Consider the following 15,859-nt stretch of genomic DNA (forward strand, 5'->3'; position numbering starts at 1 on the left):
ATGGACTAACTGATGCTTCCAGAGATTACCTGGATAGTTGTGCTGGTTCTCTTTTCAGGGATAGAACACCGGACGAAGCTGAAATTCTATTGAATAATATGTTGACAAATGAAAATAATTGGGCACCTCCTGAGCCAGCTCCTGCTCCAATTACTAAGTCTATTCCTAAACCAACTCCGAAGAAAAGAGGTGTTCTATTCCTCAGTCCCGAAGATATGCAAGAGGCAAAGAAATCTATGAAAGAAAAAGGTATTAAAGTTGAAGATGTTAAGAATTTACCTCCTATTGAAGAAATACATGGTCTTAGTATACCGCCTGTTGAAGAAACATATGATCTCAATTCTTTATTTACTGAAGAACCTCCTGATCCCGATATCCCGACACAGGTAGTAAAGGTAAATTCTCTCTATAGATATGATAAAGCTGAAGTCCCTCCTACTAAAATTGCTAGTTAGTGCTTGGATGAGTTTGATAACTTTATGTTTAAGCAAGACGACTTCAATGCTTATTTTGGTAGACAATTAAAAGAAAATGCTTATATAATTAGACGCTTGGGTGATTATATGGCTAATATTAAAGGTGAACTTAAACTTGTTAGCAAACATGCTTCTATGGTTACCACACAAGTAGAACAAGTGCTTAAAGCTCAAAAAGAAGTGCTTGATGAAATGAATAGTAAGAAAAATGATTATGTTGTTAGAGTGTCTACTAGAACTGGTAGACTGACTCAGGAACCTTTGTATCCTGAAGGCCACCCTAAGAGAATTGAGCAAGACTCTCAAAGAAATAATATTGATGTTCCTAGTTCTTGTAAAAAGAAGAAGAAGAAAAATGATAGAACTGTGCAAACTTCTAGTGAACCTATTGCTGAACCACCTGATAATCCAAATGATATATCTATGTCTGATGCTGAAACACAATCTGGTAATGAACATGAACCTAGTGAAAATATTAATGATGATGTTCATGATGATGCTCAACCTAGTAATGACAATGATGTAGAAATTGAACCCGATGTTGATCTTGATAACCCACAATCAAAGAATCAACGTTATGATAAAAGAGACTTTGTGTCTAGGAAACATGGTAAAAAAAGGGAACCTTGGGTTCAGAAACCCATGCCTTTTCCTCCAAAACCATCCAAGAAAAAGGATGATGAGGATTTTGAGCGCTTTGCTGAAATGATTAGACCTATCTTTTTGCGTATGCGATTAACTGATGTGCTCAAAACAAATCCTTATGCTAAATATATGAAGGATATCATTACTAATAAAAGAAAGATACCGGAAGCTGAGACCATGCTTGCTAATTATACTTTTAAAGGTGGAATACCAAAGAAACTTGGAGACCCCGGAGTACCTACTATACCTTGCTCCATTAAAAGAAATTATATCAAACTGCTTTATGTGATCTTGGAGCCGGTGTTAGTGTTATGCCTCTCTCTTTATATCGTAGACTTGACTTGAATAAGCTGACACCTATCGAAATATCTTTGCAAATGGCTGATAAATCAACTGCTATACCTGTCGGTATTTGTGAGGATGTGCCTATTGTGGTTGCAAATGTTACTATTTTAACGGACTTTGTTATTCTTGATATTCCCGAGGATGATAGTATGTCTATTATTCTTGGAAGACCTTTTCTTAATACTGTAGGGGATGTTATTGATTGCAACAAAGGCAATGTCACTTTTCATGTTAATGGTAATGAGCATACGGTACACTTTCTAAGGAAACAACCTCAAGTTCATAGTATCGACTCCATTGGAAGAATTCCTTGATTATAATTGGAGGTTTTGAATTTCCTCTTCCTACTATCAAAAAGAAATATGATATACTTATTATAGGGGATGTGCATATCCCCGTTGAGGTAACTTAGTGTTATTCGAAATTTCTCCGGTTTCATGATTATCGGAATGAGTTAGTTAACAAGACTTGATCAACCTTGTTAGTGGATTCTTTTTTATGAGCATGAGATGGATGAAACTAGAAGCACAAACTTCTGTACCCTCTCTATACTTTCTGTTAATTAGTAGAAATAAAGTAAAAATAGTATTTTTCTGTCTGTTTCCTGACTTATCCGTGCAATATAAAAATATCCCGAAAATAAAAGTCCTCAGAATGACATGCCAATTTAATATGATTTTTTCGGGAATATTTGAGGATTTACTTTGCAAAAATTACCGTGGGAGGAGCTGCCACCTGGCCATGAGGGTGGTGGGCGCGCCCCCCCTCTAGGGCGCGCCCCCTATGTCGTGGGCCCATGGTGGCCCTCCTCCACTTATCCCAGCACCCATCTTCTTCCTCTATCTCACACAAACCTGAAAAACCAACTCAAGCATGAGTTCCAGCCACTTTTGCTGTGATTTTCGATCTCCTTGCTCAAAGCACCTCTCGCAAAGCTGCTTGGGGAGATTGTTCCTTGGTATGTGACTCCTCCATTGGTCCAATTAGTTTTTGTTCTTGTGCTTTATTCTTTGCAAATTTGTGCTGCATAGGTGACCATGTTCTTGAGCTTGCATGCCAAATTTATATGGTTCCAAGTAGTTCTAATGTTTGATATAGGCTCTAGGCACTTGTAGGAGTAGTTGCTATCAGTTTTATTGAAGTTGGTTCACTTTTGTTTGAAGTTACTAAAAATTTCAGATTATTTCATAAAAATAATGAGGAGACTTTTGAGGGGTTCATCGAGCCGAAGCTCAAAGGATAAACAAAATGAAGAAGCTCAGAGGCCCAAATATAATTTGCCTCGTACGGCGGAGATTCGGCCGTGTGAATGGCCTTCTGATAATTTCTTGATAGAGGCCGGGATTTATGAGGATTTCTATTCATTGATTAAGAATGTTGGCCTCACCGACTTCGTCCGCGACCAACGTTCACAGTATCTCTTACTCACAAATACTTTTGTGCAAAACTTCTACTTTTTCCCTAAAGAGTCACCTCCTTCAGTAGAGTTTCATTTATATGACGTTGTGAAGAAAATGCCATTGTCTGAAATTTGCCCAGTCTGTAACATACCTCCTGATGGTATCTTAGAGGAACCACCTTGTAAAGAGTTGGAACCATTTATTAACCTTATCTCTATGGGAGAAACCAGGAAGGTTTCTGATGCAAGAATCACTAGCATACATTTTCTTGTGTTACGCTATTTTGCTTTATTTGCTAGTCGATGATTGATTGGTCGTGGGAACTGTGGAAACCTTAGTGCTCCTGATATTACTATTCTGTTCCATGGTTTATACCGTGACAACACTGTCAGTATGGGCGGAATTATTGCTAGGCGGTTGAGTCTGAACCGTACTAAAGGCCCCATCTTTTGAGGCATTTATGCTTCTCGCCTTGCTGCACACTTTAACATAGCTATTAGGCATTATGAGAAAGAAGAAAAATTGCTACCTAATGCTTATCTAGACTATAAGAGCATGATAGCTCATGATTTTCTTGTTAAGGACAGGAATGGAGAGCTCAAATATAAGTTATACTTTGAAAAACATTATCCTGAAACTATTACGTTGCCTGCTCCTTCTTTGTTTAATTTTGTAGGACCCTACCTCGTTACGTGGGCTGCCGTCCAAGCTTACAAGAATCCTGCACCAACCCCGGAACAGGAACCACAAGATGAGCCTCCACGACAATCTGTTTATTCTTGGGATCCAGAGATGTCTGTCAGCCAGTGGCAGTCAGAGTCTTCTTCTTCATCATAGTACGATCCCAACTATTCTTCGTCGCAGTACGACCCCAGCTACACCTACGGGTACCCGCCAGGCTATCCCTGGCAATAGACCAACTTAGGCCAAAAGCCTAAGCTTGGGGGAGTACGTATTTCTCACCGACATTACATTTATGTTCACACACACTCATTACTAGATGTCGGTGCTCATACTCTTTCAGTGTAATATCCATGCTAGTTTATTTTCTTTTTCCTGCTTTCTTCATGTGTGTTTGCTAAACCTTAAGAAAAACCAAAAAAAATAGTAGTAGTTTATTTTTCTGCTATAGTAGTAATAATTAAAAAGAAAACCCAAAAATATTTCCCGTTCTTCTTTTGCTTGTTGGGAGCTTTCCCGTGTAAATAGTTCTATTTCTTTTCTTTTCTTTGGGGGTCAGTAGGAGGAGACCATAATTAAATTGTCGAAGTGGCTCTTATATGCATTATTGTTGATTTAACCAAGAGCCCATATTGCCTTGTCTTCTCCTGTTTATTGAATGCTCGCATATTCCAGCTTAGTCCAATGCACGTGCACTCTTATTATTATTCACACCGTTCGGTCGTGCAAGTGAAAGGCAATTATGATGATATATGATGGACTGACTGAGATGAGAAAAGCTGGTATGAACTCGACCTCTTTTGTTTTTGTAAATATGATGAGTCCCTCGTTCTTGATTCAGCTTATTATGAATAAACATGTTTGCAATGACAATTAGAGATCATAGTTGCTTGTGCCATGCTTGATTAGCTATGACTTATAATGATTTACCTTGTGTGCCAACATGATATTGAGATGATTATGATGTGGTATGATGGGGTTGTATCCTCTTTTGAATGATTTAAGTGACTTGACTTGGCACATGTTCACGCATGTAGTTGAAACAAATGAACATAGCCTTCATGATATTTATGTTCATGGTGGATTATATCCTACTCATGCTTGCATCCAATGTTTATTAATTTTAATGCATGTACATGGCTGTTGTCGCTCTCTAGTTGGTCGCTTCCCAGTCTTTTGCTAGCCTTCACTTGTACTAAGCAGGAATACTGATTGTGCATCCAATCCCTTAAACCCCAAAGTTATTCCAGATGAGTCCACCATACCTTCCTATATGCGGTATCTACCTGCCGTTCCAAGTAAATTTGTATGTGCCAAACTCTAAACCTTCAAATAAACATTCTGTTTTGTATGCTCGAATAGCTCATGTATCAACCAAGGTTGTCCTTATCTTCCGTGTTAGGCGGGTTATTCTTAAGAGGAGTGGACTCCGCTCCTCACTCACGGGAAAATGGCTGGTCACCGGGATGCCCAGTCCCATGCTTTATGCAAACTAAATCAAAATTAATTGCAAACAAAACTCCCCCTGGGACCTGATGTATGTTGGAGACACTCGTTGTTTCGAGCAAGTCATGGATTGATGCTTGTTGGTGGAGGGGGAGTATAAACTTTACCATTCTGTTTGGGAACCGCCTATAATGCGCTTAGCATGGAAAATATCGCCATCTCTTAGTTGTTACGTTGACAATGAAAGTATATCGCTCAAAATACAATTTATCTCTATTTCAAAACCGAGCTGTGGCACCTCTACAAATCCCTACTTCCCTCTGCGAAGGGGCTATCCATTTACTTTTATGTTGAGTCATCACCCTGTTCTTAAAAAGCACTAGCTGGAGAGCACAGCTGTGAGTTGCATTCATCACTATTAATCTATGTTGGCTGTGACTATGATTGGATCTCTTTTACCATGAATTACAACGTCTACTCAGTCCTTGATCTTTAAAGGTTCTCTGCATTTACGTTTTGTGGTCTCGGAAAGGGCTAGCGAGATACCATCTTGTTATATCATATTATGATTGTTTTGAGAAAGTGTTGTTATCCGAGATTTATTATTATGGCTTGCTAGTTGATTATGTTATTGATATGAGTAATCATGAGACCTGAGAATTATTGCAAATGTGGTTACTTATAATCTTTGCTGAAAACTTGAATGCTAGCTTGACATATTTAAAACAACAAGATCAAACAGAGTTTGTAAAAGTTTTTCTTTCTTTCTTTCAGTTTGTCAACTGAATTGCTTGAGGACAAGCAAGGGTTTAAGCTTGGGGGAGTTCATACGTCTCAGTCGTATCTACTTTTCCAAACACTTTTGCCCTTGTTTTGGACTCTAACTTGTATGATTTGAATGGAACTAACCCGGAATGACGTTGTTTTTAGCAGAATTGCCATGGTGTTGTTTTATGTGCAGAAAACAAATATTCTCGGAATGACCTAAAACTCCACGGAACATCTTAGAAAAAATAATAAAAAATCCTCGCCAAAGATGAAGACCAGGGGGCTCACACCCTGTCCACGAGGGTGGGGGCGCCCCCCCCCCCCCTCTAGGGCGCGCCCCCCTACCTCGTGGGCCCCCTGGATGCCCTCCGACGCCAACTCCAACTCTATATATTTGCTTTCGGAGAGAAAAAATCAGAGAGAAGAAATCATCATGTTTTATGATACGGAGCCGCCGCCAAGCCCTAAAACTTCTCGGGAGGGCTGATCTGGAGTCCGTTAGGGGCTCCGGAGAGGGGGGATTCGTCGCTGTCATCATCATCAACCATCCTCCATCACCAATTTCATGATGCTCACCACCGTGTGTGAGTAATTCCATCGTAGGCTTGCTGGATGGTGATGGGTTGGATGAGATTTATCATGTAATCGAGTTAGTTTTGTTAGGGTTTGATCCCTAGTATCCACTATGGTCTGAGATTGATGTTGCCATGACTTTGCTATGCTTAATGCTTGTCACTAGGGCCCGAGTGCCATGATTTCAGATCTGAACCTATTATGTTTTCATGAATATATGTGAGTTCTTGATCCTATCTTGCAAGTCTATAGTCACCTACTATGTCTTATAATCCGGCAACCCCGAAGTGACAATAATCGGGACCACTCCCGGTGATGACCATAGTTTGAGGAGTTCATGTATTCACTTTGTGCTAATGCTTTGTTCCGGTTCTCTATTAAAAGGAGGCCTTAATATCCCTTAGTTTCCAATAGGACCCCGCTGCCACGGGAGGGTAGGACCAAAGATGTCATGCAAGTTCTTTTCCATAAGCACATATGACTATATACGGAATACATGCCTACATTACATTGATGAATTGGAGCTAGTTCTGTGTCACCCTATGTTATGACTGTTACATGATGAACCGCATCCGGCATAATTATCCATCACTGATCCGGTGCCTACGAGTTTTCCATATACTGGTTCTCGCTTATTTACTTTCCCGCTGTAACTGTTACAATCACTACAAAATACCAAAAACATTACTTTTGCTGTCTTTACTTTTGTTGCCGCTACCACCACTATCATATTACTTTGCTACTAAACACTTTGCTACAGATAATAAGTTTCCAGGTGTGGTTGAATTGACAACTCAGCTGCTAATACTTGAGAATATTCTTTGGCTCCCCTTGTGTCGAATCAATAAATTTGGGTTGAATACTCTACCCTCGAAAGTTGTTGCGATCCCCTATACTTGTGGGTTATCAGCGTTTTATCGTCATGGAAGTGGACACTTCCGTGATGATAATTTTGGTAATGTCATGGAACACTTCTACGACAACACAGGTACGACTATCTTGATTCTGTCATAAATTTGTCATGGATGTACATGCATGACAGAAAACATGACCTACTATGACAAACACGTATCATCACGGAAGTGTATTTTTTTAGTGTATGCTTGAAAGGACGCAAGCTAATAATGAAGAAATGAATTTTCATTTCTCACGTCCTCATACTGCTATGTCTTTTCTATTGCTTGATGAAATTGATCTGATGAATTTGATGTCATATTCTTCACTGCTAAAGTATATGAGTTCGTAAGATGCACTAATTCATCTGCAGGATGATCAACCCAAAACCACCGAGTGGGTCCTCGACAGTGGATGTACAAATCACATGACTGGTGACAAGAACTTATTGATGGACACTACTTTATCTCCATCGGATCTAAAGCATATCACCTACGCTAACAAAGGAAAAAAGAAAGGTATTGGGTCTAGGTAAGGTTGCAATCTCAAAGGATTGACACATGGACAAAGTCATGCTTGTCGAGTCCTTAGGGTTCAACCTCATGTCTGTCTCAATGCTTTGTGATCTTGATATGGTTGTTGTCTTTGGCAAGTATCATTGTGTTGTGATCATGGAAGCTGACAATTCTAAAGTCTTCGAAGGCTTTAGGAGAGGAGATTTCTATATTGTTGATTTCTCTATAGGACCACAACCTGCTACATGTCTACTTGCAAAAGCTTTAGAAGGCTGGCTATGGGATCGATGACTTGGTCATGCTGGCATGAGGAACTTGCACATGCTCGTGAAGAAGAAGCATGTCATTGGCATCGAGGGTGTCAAATTCCTCAAGGATCATCTATGTGGAGCTTGTGAAGCTGGAAAGATGACCAAGGCCAAGCATCCCTCAAAGACCATCATGACCACCACTCGTCCATTTGAATTGCTTCCATGGATCTCTTTGACCCTACTCATTATGCCACATTCACTAATGCTGCATCTTTATATGGCTTTCTCATTGTTGATAACTATTCTCGTTACACATGGGTGCATATCATCACTTACAAAACTGAAGTGCAGGAAGTCTTCAAATGATTTTCCTTGAGGGCTTCAACCAACTTTGGTGTGAAGATCAAGCACATTAGAAGTGACAATGGGACCGAGTTCAAGAATACTGGTCTTGATGACTATCTTGATGAACTTGGTATTACTCATGAGTTATCTGCTCCCTATACTCCTCAGCAGGATGGCGTTGTGGAGCGCAAGAACAGGACTCTTGTTGAGATGGCTCGCACTATGCTTGATGAATACAGATGCCTCCTCGCTTCTGGCCTGAGGCAATTGATACTGCGTGCCACATCATCAACAGGGTATATCTTCACAAATTCTTCAGAAAGACCTCATATGAACTCCTCACTGACAAGAAATCCAATGTGAGTTATTTCAAAGTCTTCGGTGCAAAATGTTAGATTAGAGATCCTCATCACAATTCTAAATTTGCACCGAAAGCACATGAAGGTTTTATGCTTGGTTACGGAAAGGACTCACACACCTATAGAGTCTACAACACCTATCACCGCAAGGTTGTTGAAACTGTAGATGTGCGATTCGATGAAACTAACGGCTCGCAAAGAGAGCACCTACCTCCTGTGCTAGATGAAATATCACCTGAGGAATCCATTAAGTTCAAGGCTACTGAGGATGGCATTCCTACTAAAGAATCTGCTGAAGAAGTCATTCTAGAACGTGAAGAACATCATGCTGGTGCACCTGAGGAAAATGGCTTTGAAGAAAATGTTGAGGCCACTCAACGTCGTTAACCCGTGTGGCACCCCAGCTCAGAGAAACCAGAATGCCCGTATTCCAGCTTAGAGATCGAGGCGAAGTTTTCTGGAATACGGCACTGCTTAGCATAGAACAAACCAGCTCTCTATTATAGCACGAATATGAATACAAGGTCTCTGATATTATAATGAATAACACCGGCACTACTACACTACGCCAACCACAGTTGCTCTATGCAAGCAGCATAACAACTCGAGGAAGCGGAACCTCTACTGGCAGCGGACCAACGAATGACGATGATGAAGGAAACATTGTCACCACGCCATCGTGCTGATGAAACTCTTCCCCGAGCTCTACTGGATCGTGAGTTCGCGGGACGTCACCGAGTTGAATGTGTGCTGAACACGGAGGTGTCGTACGTTCGATACTGAGGATCGGTCGATCGTGAAGACGTACAACTACATCAACCGCGTTGTAATAACGCTTCCGCTTAACTGTCTACGAGGGTACGTGGACGACACTCTCCCCTCTCATTGCTATGCATCACCATGATCCTGCGTGTGCGTAGGAATTTTTTTGAAATTACTATGTTCCCCAACAGTGGCAGCTGAGCCTGGTTTTATGTGTACATGTTATATGCACGAGTAGAACACAAGTGGGTTGTGAGCGATACAAGTCATACTGCTTACCAGCATGTCATATTTTGGTTCAGCGGTATTGTTGGATGAAGCGGCCCGGGCCGACATTACGCGTACGCTTATGCGAGACTAGTTCTACCGACCTGCTTTGCATATAGGTCGCTGGCGGGGTGTCAGTTTTCTCCAACTTTAGTTGAACCGAGTGTGGCTACACCTGGTCCTTGAGAAGGTTAAAATAGCAGTAACTTGACAAACTATCGTTGTGGTTTTGACGCATAGCTAAGAACGGTTCTTGCTCAGCCTGTAGCAACCATGTAAAACTTGCAACAACAAAGTAGAGGACGTCTAACTTGTTTTTGCAGGGCATGTTGTGATGTGATATGGTCAACACATGATGCTATATTTATTGTATGATATGATCATGTTTTGTAACGGAGTTATCGGCAACTAGCAAGAGCCATATGGTTGTCGCGCCGGTGATGATGGTGATCATGATGGTGCTTTGGAGATGGAGATCACAAGCACAAGATGATGATGGCCATATCATATCACTTATATTGATTGCATGTGATGTTTATCCTTTATGCATCTTATTCTGCTTTGTTCGATGGTAGCATTATAAGATGATCTCTCACTAAATTTCAAGATAAAAGTGTTCTCCCTGAGTATGCACTGTTGCCAAAGTTCAGCGTGCCTAGACACCACATGATGATCGGGTGTGATAAGCTCTACGTCCATCTACAACGGGTGCAAGCCAGTTTTGCACACGCAGAATACTCAGGTTAAACTTGACAAGCCTAGCATATGCAGATATGGCCTCGGAACACTGAGACCGAAAGGTCGAGCATGAATCATATAGTAGATATGATCAACATATTGATGTTCACCATTGAAAGCTACTCCATTTCACGTGATGATCGGTTATGGTTTAGTTGATTTGGATCACGTGATCACTTAGAAGATTAGAGGGATGTCTTTCTAACTGGGAGTTCTTAAGTAATATGATTAATTGAACTTTAATTTATCATGAACTTAGTCCTGGTAGTATTAGCATATCTATGTTGTAGATCAATAGCTCGCGTCTAGCTCCCCTGTTTTATTTTTGATATGTTCCTAGAGAAAACTAAGTTGAAAGATGTTAGTAGCAATGATGCGGATTGGATCCATGATCTGAGATTTATCCTCATTGCTGCACAGAAGAATTATGTCTTTGATGCACCGCTAGGTGACAAACCTATTGCAGGAGCAGGTGTAGATGTTATGAACATTTGGCTAGCTCAATATGATGACTACTTGATAGTTTAGTGCACCATGCTTAAACGGCTTAGAATCGGGACTTCAAAGACGTTTTGAATGTCATGGACCATATGAGATATTCCAGGAGTTGAAGTTAATATTTCAAGGAAATACCCGAGTTGAGAGATATGAAGTCTCCAACAAGTTCTATAGCTAAAAGATGGAGGAGAATAGCTCAAGCAGTGAGCATGTGCTCAGATTGTCTGGGTACTACAATCGCTTGAATCAAGTGGGGTTAATCTTCCAGATAAAATAGTGATTGACAGAATTCTCTAGTCACCATCACCAAGTTAGTAGAACTTCGTGATGAACTATGATATGCAAGGGATAACGGAAACGATTCCCAAGCTCTTCGTAATGCTGAAATCGACGAAGACGTACGACTACTTCCTCTATGTTGTGTCAACACTTCCGTTGCCGGTCTACGAGGGTACGTAGACAACACTCTCCCCTCTCGTTGCTATGCATCATCATGATCTTGCATGTGTGTAGGAATTTTTTTTGAAATTACTACGTTCCCCAACAGTGGCATCCGAGCCTATGTTTTATGCATTGATGTTGTGCACGAGTAGAACACAAGTGAATTGTGGGCGATATAAGTCATACTGCTTACCAGCATGTCATACTTTGGTTCGGCGGTATTGTTGGATGAAGCGTCCTGGACCGACATTATGCGTACACTTACGCGAGACTGGTTCTACCGACGTGCTTTGCACACAGGTGGCTGGCGGGTGTCAGTTTCTCCAACTTTACAAACTTTACAAACTATCGTTGTGGTTTTGATGTGTAGGTAAGAACGGTTCTTGCTAAGCCCGTAGCAGCCACGTAAAACTTGCAACCACAAAGTAGAGGACGTCTAACTTGTTTTTGCAGGGCATGTTGTGATGTGATATGGTCAAGACATGATGCTAAATTTTATTGTATGAGATGATCATGTTTTGTAACCGAGTTATCGGCAACTGGCGGGAGCCATATGGTTGTCGCTTTATTGTATGCAATGCAATTGCACTGTAATGCTTTACTTTATCACTAAGCGGTAGCGATAGTTGTGGAAGCATAAGATTGGCGAGACGACAACGATACTACGATGGTGATTGAGGGAGTCCTGGATTAGGGGGTGTTCGGATAGCCGAACTATACCTTCAGCCGGACTCCTGGACTATGAAGATACAAGATTGAAGACTCCGTCCCATGTCCGGAAGGGACTTTCCTTGGCGTGGAAGGCAAGCTTGGCAATACAGATGTTCAGATCTCCTACCATTGTAACCGACTCTATGTAACCCTAACCCTCTCCGGTGTCTATATAAACCGGGGGGTTTTAGTCCGTAGGACAACATAAACATCAACAATCATACCATAGGCTAGCTTCTAGGGTTTAGCCTCTCTGATCTCGTGGTAGATCTACTCTTGTACTACCCATATCATCAATATTAATCAAGCAGGACGTAGGGTTTTACCTCCATCGAGAGGGCCCGAACCTGGGTAAAACTTCGTGTCCCTTGCCTCTTGTTACCATCCGGCCTAGACACACAGTTCGGGACCCCCTACCCGAGATCCGCCGGTTTTGACACCGACATTGGTGCTTTCACTGAGAGTTCCTCTGTGTTGTCGCCGTCAGGCCCGATGGCTCCTACGATCATCAATGGCGATGCAGTCCATGGTGAGACCTTCCTCCCCGGATAGATCTTCGTCTTTGGTGGCTTCACACTGCGGGCCAATTCACTTGGCCATCTAGAGCAGATTGAAAGCTACGCCCCTGGCCGTCAGGTCAGATTCGGAAATTTAAACTACACGCTGACATCCGCGGGGACTTGATCTTCGGCGGATTCGAACCGCCGCCAAGCGCGCCGCACTATCACGACGAGCATGATCTAGCTCTGCCGCCGAACAGTTCCCTGGAGGCCGCACCCGCATCGGCTCCGACCCTTAGTTCAGCGCCAACCATGCCGATCGAGGATGGGCGGTTGGACGCCACCTCGGGGGCTGTGATCCCAACGGCGGTTTAGCCAAACACCAGCCCCGTACTCTGTGAGACTCGTGACTCCATGGAGTCGGATTCTTCTCCGGACTTTGAACCCTCCGCGCCCCTGCCGATCGAATCCGATTGGGCGCCGATCATGGAGTTGACGGCCATGGACGTCTTTCAGCACTCGCCTTTCGGCGATATCCTGAAGTCACTAAAGTCTCTCTCTTTATCAGGAGAGCCCTGGCCGGACTACGTGTTGGGGAACGTAGCAGAAATTCAAAAATTTTCCTACGCGTCACCAAGATCTATCTATGGAGAGACCAGCAACGAGTGGAAAGGGGAGTGCATCTACATACCCTTGTAGATCGCTAAGCGGAAGCGTTCAAGTGAACGGGGTTGATGGAGTCGTACTCGTCGTGATTCAGATCACCGATGATCCTAGTGCCGAACGGACGGCACCTCCGCGTTCAACACACGTACAGCCCGGTGACGTCTCCCACGCCTTGATCCAGCAAGGAGAGAGGGAGAGGTTGAGGAAGACTCCATCCAGCAGCAGCACAACGGCGTGGTGGTGGTGGAGGAGCGTGGCAATCCTGCAGGGCTTCGCCAAGCACCTACGGGAGAGGAGGAGGTGTCACGGGAGGGAGGGAGGTGCCAAGGGCTCAGGTATGGATGCCCTCCCTCCCCTCCACTATATATAGGGGCAAGGGAGAGGGGGGAGGCGCAGCCTTGCCCCTTACTCCAAGAAAGGGGTGCGGCCAAGAGGGGGGAGGAGTCCATCCTCCCCAAGGCACCTCGGAGGTGCCTTCCCCCTTGAGGACTCTTCCCTCTAGGGTTCCCTAGGCGCATGGGCCTCTTGGGGCTGGTGCCCTTGGCCCATGTAGGCCAAGGCGCACCCCCTACAGCCCATGTGGCCCCCCGGGGCAGGTGGCCCCACCCGGTGGGCCCCCGGGACCCTTCCGGTGGTCCCGGTACAATACCGATGACCCCGAAACTTGTCCCGATGGCCGAAACAGGACTTCCTATATATAAATCTTTACCTCCGGACCATTCCGGAACTCCTCGTGACGTCCGGGATCTCATCCGGGACTCCGAACAACATTCGGTAACCACATACAAGCTTCCTTTATAACCCTAGCGTCATCGAACCTTAAGTGTGTAGACCCTACGGGTTCGGGAGACATGCAGACATGACCGAGACGTTCTCCGGTCAATAACCAACAGCGGGATCTGGATACCCATGTTGGCTCCCACATGTTCCACGATGATCTTATCGGATGAACCACGATGTCAAGGACTCAATCGATCCCGTATATAATTCCCTTTGTCTAGCGGTATTTTACTTGCCCGAGATTCGATCGTCGGTATCCAATACCTTGTTCAATCTCGTTACCGGCAAGTCACTTTACTCGTTCCGTAACACATCATCCCGTGATCAACTCCTTGGTCACATTGCGCATATGATGATGTCCTACCGAGTGGGCCCAGAGATACCTCTCCGTTTACACGGAGTGACAAATCCCAGTCTCGATCCGCATAAAACAATAGATACTTTCGGAGATACCTGTAGTGCACCTTTATAGTCACCCAGTTACGTTGTGACGTTTGATACACCCAAAGCACTCCTACGGTATCCAGGAGTTACACGATCTCATGGTCAAAGGAAGAGATACTTGACATTGGCAAAGCTCTAGCAAACGAACTACACGATCTTTGTGCTATGCTTAGGATTGGGTCTTGTCCATCACATCATTCTCCTAATGATGTGATCCCGTTATCAACGACATCCAATGTCCATAGCCAGGAAACCATGACTATCTGTTGATCACAACGAGCTAGTCAACTAGAGGCTCACTAGGGACATATTGTGGTCTATGTATTCACACTTGTATTACGATTTCCGGATAATACAGTTATAGCATGAATAAAAGACAATTATCATGAACAAGGAAATATAATAATAATACTTTTATTATTGCCTCTAGGGCATATTTCCAACAGTCTCCCACTTGCACTAGAGTCAATAATCTAGTTCACATCGCCATGTGATTAACACTCACAGGTCACATCGCCATGTGACTAATACCCAAGAGTTTACTAGAGTCAGTAGTCTAGTTCACATCACTATGTGATTAACACTCAATGAGTTTTATGTTTGATCATGTTGCTTGTGAGAGAGGTTTTAGTCAACAGGTCTGAACCTTTCAGATCCGTGTGTGCTTTACAAATCTCTATGTCATCTCCTAGATGCAGCTACCACGCTCTATTTGGAGCTATTCCAAACAACTGTTCTACTTGGAGCTATTCTAAATTATTGCTCCATTGTACGTATACGGTATCTCTACTTAGAGCTATCCGGATAGGTGTTAAGCTTGCATCGACGTAACCTTTACGACGAACTCTTTTACCACCTCCATAATCGAGAAAATTCCTTAGTCCACTAGTTACTAAGGATAACTTTGACCGCTGTCATGTGAGCCATTCTTGGATCACTCTTGTACCCCTTGACTGACTCATGGCAAGGCACACTTCAGGTGCGGTACACAGCATAGCATACTGAAGAGCCTACGTCTTAAGCATAGGGGACGACCTTCGTCCTTTCTCTCTATTCTGCCGAGGTCGAGCTTTAAGTCTTAACTTCGTACCTTACAACTCAGGCAAGAACTCCTTCTTTGACTGGTCCATCTTGAACACCTTCAAGATCATGTCAAGGTATGTGCTCATTTGAAAGTATTATTAAGCATTTTGATCTATCCTTATAGATCTTGATGCTCAATGTTCAAGTAGCTTAATCCAGGCTTTCCATTGAAAAACACTTTCAAAATAACCCTATATGCTTTCCAGAAATTCTACGTCATTTCTGATCAACAATATGTCAACAACATATACTCATCAGAAATTCTATAGTG

The sequence above is a fragment of the Triticum aestivum genome, chromosome 4A, assembly GCF_018294505.1.
Source record: "Triticum aestivum cultivar Chinese Spring chromosome 4A, IWGSC CS RefSeq v2.1, whole genome shotgun sequence".
Classification (NCBI taxonomy): Eukaryota; Viridiplantae; Streptophyta; class Magnoliopsida; order Poales; family Poaceae; genus Triticum; species Triticum aestivum.